Source organism: Hirundo rustica, chromosome 8 (genome assembly GCF_015227805.2).
Source record: "Hirundo rustica isolate bHirRus1 chromosome 8, bHirRus1.pri.v3, whole genome shotgun sequence".
NCBI classification, from domain to species: Eukaryota; Metazoa; Chordata; class Aves; order Passeriformes; family Hirundinidae; genus Hirundo; species Hirundo rustica.
The window spans coordinates 21,706,173-21,721,103 of NC_053457.1; the positions used below are offsets into that span (position 1 = coordinate 21,706,173).

Genomic DNA, 14,931 nt, shown 5'->3' on the forward strand with positions numbered 1-14,931 from the left:
TATATCTGAGAATAATTATCAAACCTGAGGCAAATTAAGGAATGCCCCAATGCCTCAAGAAAAATTAGGTGGGAGCTGATATCAGCAAATAGATGGTTTTATTTCCTTAAGCAAGTAGATTGAAAACAAATTCAAAGCTGCAGAAATAGTAACTTCAATTTCAACGGTGAAATAGCAGTTAAGGTTTTGTAATGGCAGGGTGATTGCACAATGTCTAGAATTAAGTGTGGTAACTTTAATAGCAAAAGTGCTGGCATTTTTGAAGAAGCTTTAGGCTTATCTCTGAAGAAGAAGAATTTTTCAGGAATTTCATTAAAAATGCAAACAAAGTGGAAGTTATCACTCTTTGTACAGCTAGAATTTAAGAGAAAGGTAACTTTTTGAATTTTAGGAAAACAGTTCTGCAATAGATGTTCTATAGTTTAGTTATTAAAATATATATCAGCTAAAAAATTGGTAGCTGTGAGCCCAGAAAATTGAAATTTTGAGTAGTTTAATATGGAACACTGTCTACTTTCTGTAAATAAAAAATATTTAAACTAGTTCATCTACTGCCATCACATAAAACAGCAAGCTTTAAGAAAAACACCAGTAAGAGTATAATAATATAGTTTAGGTTTAGAGTACAACACCAGCATGAAATTAGAGGGGGGTTGGCCCAAGCTGCAATTTTAGTTTACTCTGTTCTGCCCGTTTTCTTATTGGCCGGTTGTTACTCGCCAATTAAAATTCCTTCGCTCCCTCTCTTCGGGAAGGAGGGGGTTTGTGCGGAGGCCAGTGCTGTGCTCCTGCAGAGGGTGGCAGTGTGGCTCCATGCTCAGTCTCCGCGATCCCTCTGCCGCTCCTGGCGCCGGAGAGCGGCGCGCATCGTCCTGCCCTGGCCCGGCCCGGGGCTCTCTCTCCTTACAGACCCATGGAAGAAGGCCTGATCCAGGTGAGGGGCGCATTACAGTACCTGGAAATCACCATTAAAAAAAAAAAAAAAAAAGTTTTTAATGAAAGACTGGCCAGGGCAGGTTGTGTATTTTCATTAGCAGGGATGGTCAGGTTGCTGTATTTTCATTAGCAGGGATGGTCAGGTCGCTGTATTTTCACTAGCAGGGATGGTCAGGTCGCTGTATTTTCACTAGCAGGGATGGTCATCCCAAGCCCAACCCCAGCAAAAGATCGGCTGTGGTAGTTTTTAGAGAAAGTGCCTTTGCTGTGGGGCTGGTGGAATGAAGGGTTTGCTGACTGGTAGCCGTGGGCAGCTGGAGGGCAGCGTGCTGGCACACGTCCCTGCTCAGGGGATGTGCACGGCTCCTACAAAGCACCACACCTCCCTTCCAAGTGGTTGAGTCACCTGCAGCAGTGGGACAGATGACAAGTTACCGGAGCAAAGTTGTTAAATAACCACGGGCTGATGCTGAAAATACGCGGAGCAGCATAAAACTTGAGTCTTTCCCCGCAGCGTTAAATGCTGATGTGGCAGTGTTACAGATGTAATTACTTGCTTCAGGCAGCAGCTTTATGTAACTACAGCTATTTCCTTGTCTTTGGATAGATCTTATCTAATCAGTTCTCTGTAATGCATAAATAATCCTGCTTGTTTGAATGTTGGTGAGCGTGCAGGTAGTTCAGAGTGATTTCCATCTTTGCAAGCACTGTAAGAAACTCTGGCTTAGTTATGCTATACAAGCAGTTCACGTGTTGCTATAACTTTAACTTAGGTTAATTAACCTTTTTTTTCATTCTTTCTGCCTGTAATAATGAAAAGATTGCCTAAGCTATGAGGAAAACGAATTCTGTTGTTTAGATTTTAGTGTTATGTGAAATGAAACTACTCATTACAGAAACTCCACCACAAAATTAGCTTTATTTCAGAGTAAAATATTTCCATGATAGCATCTTCATGATGTAATAAAGTTAGGTTCTTCTCTAATGTATCCTTGTGAGACTTCATACGGAATGAAACAGTGCATTTGCACTGGTTTATTTTGAAAAGAATTGGAGACAATTATTAATATTGGGAATAGGGAAATTAGTATAATTAACATGAGTAGGGAAAATATGACACACTGAGTATTCAGGGCTTTGTACAGGTCACTATCTTCAGTAATTTAATGTAAGTGAAAATTTTATAAACCTCACATTGTTTAAACAATTGTACTGGCAAAAATTTTTTTTTAAGACAAATATCACCTCTCTGGCTGGCTAGGTTTAACCTACATCAAGTGAGGTACTTCAGAGCAGGTTATTGGAGTGAACTAGATTGAAGCAGCAGCAGGCCCAGAGTGTTTCCTGAGCTCCTACAGGACCGGCTTTAACTCAGAAAATGCATATTCAGGGGTAAGAGACTCAAGTCCTCCCTGTTGCTGCTGTGGTGGCCAGCATGGAGAAAAGTCTGCTGCTTCGCCACGGCACTTATAGCAGGAACTCATCTGACACCGTTTACACATCAGGACACCTGGGGAATATTTACAAGGGAAAGCTGCTTTGGAAGCAGGCAATGGCACAAACTAAGGCAGACGTCTGGACAGATCCCTCCATGCGTTTCTGACCATTTGCGCTGCCTGCTTGGCCGGCAGCGTGCAGCCTGCAGGGCAGCCCTCAGCCCAGAAGGGTTTCGCATGCAGATGCCCAAGGACACGGGCCAAACTGCTCCTGGGATAAGCTCTGCCAAGTCTGGGATATAGCCACGCTGCAGTAAAACAGTGAGCTGGCACTGCCTGTCACCCCCAGACCTCCCTGACCAAGGCTGAGGCCTGACTGGGGGCACGTGTGGGTGAGGGACACGGTGATGGCAGTGACTGGAGGCACGTGTGGGTGAGGGACACGGTGGTGGCAGTGACTGGAGGCACGTGTGGGTGAGGGACACCGTGGTGGCAGTGACTGGAGGCAGGTGTGGGTGAGGGACACCGTGGTGGCAGTGACTGGAGGCAGGTGTGGATGAGGGACACGGTGGTGGCAGTGACTGGAGGCAGGTGTCAGTGAGGGACACGGTGGTGGCAGTGACTGGAGGCAGGTGTCAGTGAGGGACACGGTGATGGCAGTGACTGGAGGCACGTGTGGGTGAGGGACACGGTGGTGGCAGTGACTGGAGGCACGTGTGGGTGAGGGACACGGTGGTGGCAGTGACTGGAGGCAGGTGTGGGTGAGGGACACGGTGGTGGCAGTGACTGGAGGCACGTGTGGGTAAGGGACACGGTGGTGGCAGTGACTGGAGGCAGGTGTGGGTGAGGGACACGGTGGTGGCAGTGACTGGAGGCACGTGTGGGTAAGGGACACGGTGGTGGCAGTGACTGGAGGCAGGTGTGGGTGAGGGACACGGTGATGGCAGTGACTGGAGGCAGGTGTGGGTGAGGGACACGGTGGTGGCACTGCAGGAGCCCCACGGCCTCGCTGTCCTCACAGCACAGCTCACACCACTGCGCTGCCGAGTCACAGCTCTCTGCCCTTGCTCAGGCCCCGTGTTTCTCCCATAAGTCATTTTAATTCTAATGGGACGTTTGTTTCTTTACAAGTAACTGCAAAAATGCTACTCATATATCATAGTATTCCCCTGCACCAAATGGGCCAGGCCTTTTCTTGTATTTATTTATCTTTTCTACAGAGTAGATAAAAGAGGCCTATTTATACCCAGAATTAGAAGACTAAAGAAAGAGTCAGTAAAAAAAAAAAAAAAAAACAGCTTAATCTTGGTTTGTTTGGGGGGGTTTTGCTACAGCTGAGAATCTCGATTACAGCAGGGATTTTTCATTTTGTTTTTATTTTGTTTTATTTTATACAAATGATCTCTTAATGAATCTCACACCTTCTAAATGCTTGTTCCAGCAGTAATCTGGGCACAGCTGACTGGTCTCCCCAGTGGCCAAGTGGCAGCACAGTTGATGCAGTCAGTGACCTAACACGGTGGCACTCACAGAGGTGGCTGGGCTGCCATTTGTTTTGAGTTTCCAGCTCCAGCCTCAATGACCAGAAGTATTTTGTTCTTGCGCTGAATTTTGGCTGGAGTCCTAAATTGCTCTTTTTTCGAATTGCAGTTGAGGCGTTAAGGTCAGGACGTGAGGAGCAGTGTCTGAGGAACAGCTTTGACTAGTTGGCATCAGGATTTGGTGTTGCAGGACTTTTGTTCCTTACCTTATCCTTGCCCTTTTTTTTTTTTTTTTTTTTTTTTTTTAGTCGTGTAACAGTTTCTTCGAGTGTAAGGTAAACTTACAGATTTCCTTATTGAAAGGGTAATTGAGGGAAGGACTCAAGGAGGATGGTTTATTCAAATTAGGTTGGCTGATGGATTCACAAGGATGCCGAAGGTACAGAAGACGACTTGGGAAGGGGTAATGAAATGAGATCAAGAAGGTAGAGGAATAGTGAGCAGACCTGGGTGAGTCTGGAGAGGTGATACTAACTGTTGGTGAGGGCACTTGTCCTTCCTCCCTATATATTAAGGGTAAGGTTAAATTGCCTTTATTAAATCAAATTTAAGGGATGGACCATAAATATCCAACTTCCATTAGAAAGATGAAAACTACATGGAAAAAACCTGGTGAAGTTATCATTTCTTGGGAGACTTGTACAGATGGAGGTTTAAATAAATAATTTTAAAGTAAGTACCGCATTCCTGCATTTTGCTATTTCTGTACCCTAGAGTGTAAGCTGGATATGGAATCAATCTGTGGAACTTTTGGATTGACATCTCAGGGTGGAAAAAAAAGGAAGAGAAAAAAAATAGGGGGAAAAAAAATCAACACCCGCAATTTTCTTCAAATAAAGAATTACTAGTGAGGATATGAATATTCTGCAGCCTAAATTAGTGCAGTTATTAAAATGCTCTCAAATACTCTGAAAACAAAAGATTTTTAAGTATCATCTTTCTGCAAGTGACAAGTCAAAGCAATTTTTATTGCAAATCTTACTATATTAGAAATGCAGGCAAACAACATTTTCATAAACGGATGTATTACGTAGTAGTTTTTCAGCTTGTCATAGATGTCCATTGCTGTTACCATTATTATGTTCCAAAAATAAGTATACTAAATATCTGCAGGATATTTGCTAAGTCTCTGCTATTGGGAATCATTCAGAGCAGTGATGACAGACTACGATATGAATTGTGCAACCCTAGTACACAGTATATGCCACCAAATATAACTTACTCTTATAGACTACATCTGGAAATAATTTAAAGGAATGTTATTACAGTTTTTTTCTGAAGTAAAACAAGTTTTTGTGCTTCAAACTTAGTTTAGCAGCATTTTATTCAGAATTTCTTAGGCATAAAAGCACATCAGTGGTAAGAAATGGAAGACACCAAATCCCCTCTAGAGAAAAGAAACAGATTAAAAACTCTAGTGAAAAAGCCTGATGTAAAAATAAAAAAGGAGAATTTTTTTTTTTAGGAGAAAAGTAGAAATGAGAGAAGAGAACACTTAAAAGAGAGAAACCAATATATGGGGGAAGGGTGCAACGGAAAGTGAAACATTAAAAAAGCAAAGAAAAAATCTTGCTGAGGCAGGAGCTGAAAGATGGGAATGGGAACTATGCAAAAAAAATACTAACAGCCTGAGGTTGGGAGTGTTTGTGTTTGTACATGCTCATGTATCCCACACAGGCCCCCACCCCCTCCTGAAATTCCAGGAGCTTGAATTTTAAGCAAAAGGTTACTCTGGGAAAATGCATTTTGCTATTTCATACTGCTAGGCAGGCCTATGTCACAGCAGTAGGTAATGCTTTTTCCTGAATTCCACACTGTTCTTTGAAACAGAATATTTCACAAATAAATAAATAAATAAATAAATAAATAGAAATTAGTAATAATGAAAAGCACTCCAAGCAAAAGAGAAGCAGAATAGGCCAGGGCTAATCTGCCAGACTCAGAGAAAAGGAAAAAAAAAAAAGAAAAAAAAAAATCCCTACCACAAAGAACCCTATTGTTCCCATGTTAAGTATTTAATTTTGCCTGCATTTAAACCAAGCTGTCTTAAATTCTGTTTTCTTACGATGGGGAAGCATGTGCCAGTTACTGCAGCAGTGCTCAGTGGCTCCAGGGAGGAGCTGACCTCTGTGATTTCCAGGGCCGTTCAATTTTTCTCAGCCTGCTTAAATTGATTTTTGGTAGAGGAGACTGTGACCTGCCCCTTATGGCTGGGAAATGTCACCACCTGTTCAGCTTGTAAAAATTAGAGTTACATCAGAGAAAGAAGCCTATGAGAAGTCTGAGCGCTTTGGGAAATGTTTGGTATAATGACTGTTACCCACAAATGTCCTTCTGGTAAATCTTATTAATGAACCTTCAGCACATGCACTTTCATATAGGCTTTGTCACTGTGTTGAAACTCAAATTTTAATTTGTCCTGAGCTAGGAGATTTTTGCACACGCATTCTCCACGTAGCTAACAAAAGCCAGGCAAGTATCACTACTCAGTGCATTTCCCTGGTAGGGTGTCAAGTCAGGGAGTGTCTCTTTCAATATTAGAAGAATTTCTCCTTTATTTAGCAGAAATGGGGATGCTATTAATAAAAGCAAGCTGTTATTAACAGACAGTTGCTCACACAGTACTTTCAATTACTTCCTCCTACAGTCACATTCACTTACACTCGTTACCCAGGGAGGAGATGGAGAGGGTTGGCATGCTACTGTGTTTGCTTGGGCACTTTGGCATGCTCCTAAGAGAAGAAATGAAGAGAGGAGCATGGGTGGCACTGTAACTACACAAACATTTTTAACAGGATCAAATAATGTGATTGTTGTTGGCATAGCACTCCTGCACAGCACTTCTGCCTCTGGCTACAGCCTAAGGACTTCTAAGTTATGAGGAGCATACAAAAACCCAATGGTAGTCAGAGAAACTACTTCAGTTGTCTTCAAGATTAAGTCACCACTTGCAATTTCTGCTCTCTATATTGCAAATTATTTAAACCAGTGAATGTTGTCTTAAAAGCAGGTGAAAAACTCTGTTTTTATTGAGCCAATCTCAGTTTGTAATGATGGTGTGCTTAAAATTCTTGTACATCTTCACATCTCTGTGTAATTTCTTTGGTCATATGGAGTAAAAATTTGTGGGGAGAAAATTGCTCGAGAGTAATATAGTTTAAATGTACTGTAGTTTAGACCATAAGAGGATAAAACATCTGAAATCTCCAAAGTGTACTGACCTGGTATATTTTTACACTGTGTGGTATTGTTGCTTGGAGAAGTTCCTTGATGCTAAAAATAATCATTTCTAACACTGTTTTCTATCTCCAAGGTTACTAAATCTTTTTAACCTGAACATAATTAATATTATAGTTACAAAATATATTTTTAGCCCGTTAGATTTTCTGTGATGTAATGTTCTAGTAGAAGCAGCTGAGTTAGAGGAAGTCTGCTCAACAGGAGAGAGAAAAGTAGAAGTGAAATCACTAGTTTTTACAGGCAGTTCTTTCTGTGGCTTTTTGCATGGGTACAAAAATTTTACTCAATCACTCACACTGGTCTTCAAAGACCAATTTAGAGAAAGAAGATCCATGTAAACCCCTAAGAAATCTGAAATCTGTATTAGAATGTTTGAAATATGTCATTTTCTAATGGGGTTGAAACTAGAACTATTCACCGGGTTCACTTTCTTGTGCTATTTTCTTGCTCCAGTGTCTTTTAAGAAGTAGAGTGAAAATGAAAAAAGTTAATTGAACAGACATATCTGTTAGTTCAGGTAATTTCAGAGGGCTAAAACATCTTTTATTCTCTTTTTCTGCATGTTGTATTTTAATGTCTAAGTAAGTAATGGATTGGTGGCATGAACACCTGCTGAAAGCCTGTGATCCACATAACAGAACCGCTCTCCTAAAAGCCTGACAGGCGTCCTGCAGAGTATTCAAAGGGATATCTGCTCACAAATGGCAGCCTCTGATTATCCATTCCTCACAGGGCCTTGCTGGGCACAGGGGGCTGGAGCTCCAAGGGCTGAGCCGGGGAGCTCTGGCACACAATCCTTCCCCAGCCCAAGCCAGGCTGGTCCTGCTGCAGCTCCACCATCCCTCCCCAGCTGAGTGTCACCCAAGGCTGGACACAACCTTTTGCTTCTTTAATGCAGTTGCTGCCATACAATGAAATCTCTGCTGTAAATGTCACGAGGAGAATCTCAGTGAGGGAATAAATCCTCATTCCAAGCGTGGCGAGCACACCCGGTAAAGGGTAACACCTTACAAACAGGGATTTGTCTGCAAATGAGAATGATTTCAGAGCCTGTTCACTTGTAACTGAGATAGTTAAGGTATTTCATTTGTGATGAAAAAAAACCCAAACCCAAAAACAAACCACTGTGCCAGAAAGTGTGCTGTGCGAAATCTTTGGAAATGTGACAGTTTCCTTGGAAAAGAAACTTCTGTGCAGGAATTCCTTAAAAAGACAGTCAAGCATATTTGTCTACTCCTTCATGGATCTTTTCAGTTGGGAATATTTTTTCAGACCTAAATCTTTCCTTTATAGGAAAAGGTATCATAGGTATTCCTGTAAATACCTATTTTTATCATTTGGTTTCCTTTGTAACTTTTTTTTTTTTAAACAAAGAATTCTTGTTAGAAATATTGGCATAATTCTTTCACACATACTAAAATAATGCTGAAAAATACTGAAATCTACTGTAGGAAATAGTTTACTAAATGGGGAGTTGAGTTAACAGAATTTATTTTATTGGTGCTGTCAGACAGGACAGAGATTTGAAGAGTTAATGATTTGGAATGAGAGAAACACAGATATTTAACTTAGGAAAAAATGTTTTCAACTTAAAAAGGCTCAGCCATCTGATGATGCTGAGAGATGTAGAAAGGCTATTTCTAGAATCAAGATTGTTGGACAAGAATATACTTACACATTTAAGTAGGTGAAGACACTGCTGAGTTTATATGGGGAAAACACTGACAATACAAATGACAGTTTAAACTGGATGCCAAGTTGGAAATGTGTTCATGGGAAAAGTGGATGAAGGATGCTTCCTGCATGCTGAATGATTAAAGCACACATTTTGGTACACAGAACAGCTCAAGGAGAAAATGTGCTTTGAAACGATCTGTGTATATTTAGTAAGGAGGCAGATCTGTGTGTACGACACAGTGTTGTAATTAATAACTTGTAGTCAGTGGTGGAAAAAAGGAAAACCACTGAGGGAAATAGAAGGATTGAAAAGCCATTTGTATCATGTAATCAATATATATGAATTAATGGATTTCAAAGCAACCCTCCTTTATAAATACATGAACAAACACTGCATTTCATAAAATAAATCTCTCAATTTAGAATTAAGCATGAAGTTTGCCACAGTCAGAACTGACTGATCTTAACCTTTTCCCAAAATTTTTAAATCAATGCAAAGACTAAACAATAAATAATTGCTTGCTTTAAACATATGGTTACTTATTTTTTTCAGCTAATTCAAAGAGAATTGAAATGGGAAGTCAAGAAGACTTTATATAAAACAAAAGTACTAAAACCCATGCAAGTAATACATATCAATCACCAGTGAACTTGAGATATATTATTTCCTGAAATTTGGGACTTCTTTGAAGTCTCCTTTCTCAGTCTCTTGAAGTGCAAAATTAAAGAGCAGAAAACCTCTCGGAGACTAAATAACGATGACCACACTGAAATGCATGTAAAATGAAATCATGTAAAACGTACATAAACCCACAGGGAGAAAAATCTGGCAGTGAGAATCCAAAAGCAAGTGTGAAAATACCCAAGAGCTCGCATCTCTATAGATAGTTCTCCATGGTGCTCGTGGACCTGCGTAAGCTCAGCATGGGCACACAGTGACGTGAGGTGGGTTGTAAAAAGGGCAGCAGGTTTTTACAGTTGTGAAGATTTTGATAAAGGATAGTAAATAACCAATTTCATTATCTTCCAAAGCAAAGTTTGCATTGGAGGCTTTCTTAGAAGGGAGAACATTTTATGCTTCTAGAACACAGGAAAACAGGTGGGTGATTTATCATGGGTTTATTTATGGCTGTGGTTAACAAACAAATGCAAATCAGAGATGATTGTGGGTTTTAAGATCTCTCCCTTTTTGCCACTATCTTCAGACAGTCCCTCTGGATGGACACAGTCAAATTCTCTTCTGCTATTAATTGAGTGACATCTGATGGACAATGCATCATCATGCTGCTACTGGTTTCGTCTGTGGATGCTCACTTAATAAAGACCAAATCACTTAACAGAGGGTGAGTGGGTAGTCAAGCTGAATTCAGGCATTTAAAAAGCATTTATTTTAAAAGTTATTCCTTTTCATTTTACGTATGTATTCCACGTTATGTCTACTTTTATTCTTTGAAGAAATACTGAGACTGAGTGACAATCTGGTCTAAATATGTACAGTTCTTTTTTTGGAAATATCTGCTTTGCAATGGTTTGTATATTTATTTTTGCCTTAGCTACCAAGGTGCTGCATGATAAAGTCAGATTTAACAAAACAAAAATTAACGTTGTTCATAAAAACACTGAGATGAGCTGGTAATAAAATGGTCTCCTTTCTTCAGTCTTAAGGCAGCAGTTATTCAAGGCCCATGTGCATGCTGCTAATTCATATTTTCTTATTTTCTGTCTTTAATTTACCAAGTTTGGGAGGTACCCTGCATATTAGATGAGGCAACTGGCACTCACTATCTTCCCTTATTAATTCATGATACAGTTATCACTTACTGTTCTGATACTCCCTCTTGGGTTTTTTTGTCATTATATCCTCTTAGAGCTTTGAGGATATTTTTTCTGTTTTCCTTCACTTTTTCTTTTTTCTACTGAAGTGTCTTTTCATAAACCTCAACTATTTCTTTTTATAGAGCTCCTTTCTCTTCTAGGTATTGGTAGGCCCATAATATTGAACATCAGACTAAAGGTGTTATTCGTTGCTCCCATGGGCTTCCTACCCTGGGAGTATTGGAATGTTGGAAATTTTTGCTTCAGTGAGCCAGTATTAGGGATTGTCTGCTGTTCTTGCCAGATAATATAGTAGGAAGATACACAGACATGCAAACTGTAAGAATAAAAGATAAAAAGATTTGAAAATGCCACTAACACTTGTGTGTTTATTAAAAAACAATAATAATAGCTATGCCTAACTCTGTTTGCCGTTGCTTGGAAGGAAAAACAAGAGCTTTGTTGCCAGCAGGGGAGTACCCATGTCCTGGATAAATACAATGACTAACGGTCTGAACAGCAGATTTTTGGGGCAGAGTGTTGCTTATGTTTGGGACTGTGACAGTTTTGTTAAAATTACCAAGCAAAATGAAGACTCTGTAAATTTGGTTTATCGTATTTACAGCTGACATGGGTAAAGTACCAAGTGCATGAAGTAACCTGAGCAGAAAGAGCAACTAGTGTTTTGTTAACCAGTTAATGAGCAATAACATGCTCCTTTCCAGGACATACTTTTTTTTTTTTACACAAAGTTGTAGAGCATATAAAGACTAGTTGTTTTTACTTTTAGTAAGTTAATGTGTCTTTGTCAGGTTAAATAAAGTTAGTAATATAATCTTTAATAATATGATAATATAATCTTTAATAATATGAATAATTAATCTTTAATGATAATATGACTCATATTGAAAGTATGTTGAACCAATAGAATAAGGCACTGCAAGCATGTTAAAGAGTTTCACCTAACAGATAATTTGCTAATGAATATGTAAGCTAGGTGGGCAGTTTAAGGTGTTAGAGAATGGGACTTCAGTACTGCTCCTTTTAAATCACGTGTCAGTGCCCATCATTCATACTGAAGCCGAGCATGGGAAGGTGTCTGCGTGTTTTGACGAAGCTTTGTGAATTTTTGACAATAAGAGTGTTAACTTATTTCATTGTAAAAATACAATTTTTCTTCAAAAGTTGAGACTGTATAGAAAAACAAACCTAGCAGAATAACTAGAAAATTGATCCACCTCTACAAAGACACGGGAAGGTTTTTTGCCAGTTTCAAGGAGCGTCATTAATTCTGTGTTATCAGTTTTGCAGAGATCATACAAACACAGTTGAACAGTTGCTCTGCAGATGTCATCTGAGCACTACTATCCCTAGATCACAAAAATAATAAGCCAAGATGGGCAAATCTCCATGCAGGGATCAAACCCATAACCTGAGTGATTTTAGTACCATGCTCTAAGCAGCGGAGATAATCTCAAGGTGTTGGAGGTGATACACAGGTTTTGGGTGACAATGCCTGTGAATAGTGGTATAAGGACAGCATAGGGAACTTCTCTGAAGGGAAATTACAAATATTTAAACCAAAACAAGGAAGTAAGATGATGGAAAGAAACTTAAATGCTTTTAATAGATAGTGTATTTCTTAAGTTAAAGGCTAAAGAGCAATACTTGTCTGCAGCAAGATGAAGCTGAAGGTCATCTCATCTTTTTACGTAAATATCAAAAGCAGATTATTTTTCTTCCCCAAGAATTGCATTCTTAAAGAGTAACGTTCAGTGCACTCAGATACTGTATAGCTCATTGCTTGTTTGTCTGTTTCCTCAGGAGTCATCCAAGAGGTTTGCTGTACAGAAGGGAAGAGTTTGGGGAATCTAAATTAAACATTTGAACTTCAACTATTCAGAGGAACCCAGAGATGTGGGGAGGACTTGGCCTACTGTGTTGTGAAAACTGTCAAGTCTGAGGTGATTGCATGTAGGATGAGTGGGCCAAGGAGCTGGAAGCTGTAAAAAAAAAAACAATAATAATCTGGCACCAGGAATCGTTTTGGTTATCTGTTTTTTTTTTAATGCCTAGCCCCTCTTTTCTGCCTTTCTTTCCAGAAGGAAGCTGTCCTAATCTCTTGGATTACAGTCCCTTTGCTGAGCATTCTGCTCGCTCTGGCCCCAGCAACTTCAGATGTTCACTGTTTTTCTGGAGACCTCTGTCACTTACGGGTGTTTCAGAGATGCTGGGGGTGGAGGCCCGTGTACCTTTGCTGTCCCTTTTCCCAGGGCCGACAGCTGCTCGGTGGTGACAGGAGCCAGCACGCCGGGTCTAAATGCCTGGGAAAGCCCAAGGACTGCTCAGCCTGTCCCTCACTCAGTATTTACCCTTCTTGAATCTGCCATTCCCTCCTGTTGCTTAAACCTACAGAGTGATAAATTGTAATCCAAACACATACCCTTGGCCTCTAAGCAAACACAGACTTCAGTATTGTTGAGCTTGGTGATGGGATGGCCTGTTTTCATTTAAAATATTTCAGATTCTTTCGTACTAATTCTTTCTGAGGAAACAAGCTACTTGTGCCTATGGGTTTGTTTTCAGGATCCCTGAATCTCTTTTCCTATGGATGTTTCTTTCACCCATCCCAAAGACAAGAGGTTCTGGCCTTGGATTCCAGCATTAACATCTCAATCTCATCTCCTGTTTTCTGGAAATGAAACTAATGTGCTAGTGTTCAGTCACTCTTGCTCCTTTCTGGAGTCCCAAAGTCAGCATACCTCATCTGCAAAATAGCAAATTCTAGAGATCTAGGAAGTTGCATAATTTTAGCCACAAGCCAACACACAACTTGTGTAAACTTAGAGCAAAATGACTGTAAATAGGTTCTTACTATGGCTAGGAAGAATATGGATATTTAAGATGTATTTTGTTCCTCCAGATTTGTTCAGGATGCTCAGTTTTGTCCTGGGAGTAGAAAAGTGGCAATCTGGGTTTTTTGCTATTCTTACCCCCGGCTCAAGATGTGTGGAAACTATATCCTGAGTTCTCTGGTTTCCTCTTTTTATTTGTGCTTCAAGCTTCCTCCTCAGCTGTCTGGAGCCCTATCTGAGTAAAAATGCCGGCTCTTTTTTCCTCATCTTGTTTTCTTATGGAAATGACTGCGACACAAAATCTTCTGTTGCCTTCTGCCGGTTTGTGTATTGCAGGCAGAGGTTTGCCCGAAGGCAGGAGGATCAGCAGACAGAACCAGACAGCTCTAGCAAATGTGGATCTGACCCTCTGTGGAAGGGGAGCTCTGCATTTCGTGTCACATAAGGCTAAAAAGTCCACTCTTCCCTTTAGGCTGTGACAGAGGACGGGGAAAGCGTTTCGTCGCCATCTCTTACACCTAAACTGAATGGCTGCAGAGCAGTGTGTAATGACCACTCCCTGATCTTGCAGCTGTGGAGTACTACTCACAAGGGTATCAGTCCATCAGTTGAAGTAGATCATCCTCAAGACAGAAATCTGTCCCCTGGATATTTTTAGGTGTAGTAGACCAGCTCTGTTCACAACAGTTCTTCCCCATGAGGCCTTCATGTTTGAGTTAATAACTTCCTCTACTGCGAAAACACTGCTGTGTGTTTCATGGTCACTGCCTGATTATGTATCATCCTTCCCCATAGACGTTTCATGTGTCTCAGTTTGAAAGTGAACTTTCCTAAGGAAAAAAAAAAAATAAACAAAAACCTGTCACTGGCAGACTGGTATAAAAAATCTTATTGTGGTTTGTCAGGTACATTTAAAGGACTTGAAATACACAGCTCTGGGCATCCAAAGAAGTGTTCAACATGGTGTGAAATCATATCTATTTTTCTCTGTGGGGAGCTTGTACATATCTTCCACTTGGTAAATTTGGACTCAGCTAGGTGAGCTCAGCTGACTGAGTTTATTGAATTTCTGCCTGTAGAGACAGTGAGTCTAACACAGCATTTGAAAAATCAGTCCTAAATCCCCACTATTTTTAAAAACTACTGTTTGGTTTCATTTATTTATTCAATGTGTGGCATTTTTGAATATATTTGGTTTATTTCCTGTGATGATACTCTACCAGCAAGCATTCTTTAGGGAAGTCAGTGTGTAAACTGGTGCATAAGGACTCATAGTTTTCCCAAGTTTTGGGGATTTAAGTATTTCTTACTGATATATTTGTGCAGTTGATATTTATTACAGTGAATAGTTTTAAATTTGCATTTATAAACTAAGCATTGCATCAACTACACTTTGATTTTTAATAAAAACCTGATGTTCAAGGTGAGCAA

The 14,931-nt window shown here is 40.2% G+C and overlaps 1 protein-coding gene and 1 long non-coding RNA gene across 2 annotated transcripts in view; both read left to right on the forward strand.

Moving 5' to 3' along the window:
• ENTPD1 (ectonucleoside triphosphate diphosphohydrolase 1) overlaps positions 1-14,931 on the forward strand; it is a 51,502-nt gene that overhangs the window by 5,189 nt on the left and 31,382 nt on the right. The window lies entirely within an intron of this gene.
• Positions 773-12,643, forward strand: LOC120755877 (uncharacterized). Its single transcript, XR_005701889.2, has 3 exons — positions 773-934; positions 10,036-10,173; positions 12,470-12,643. It is a non-coding gene; the product is annotated as an uncharacterized LOC120755877 (long non-coding RNA).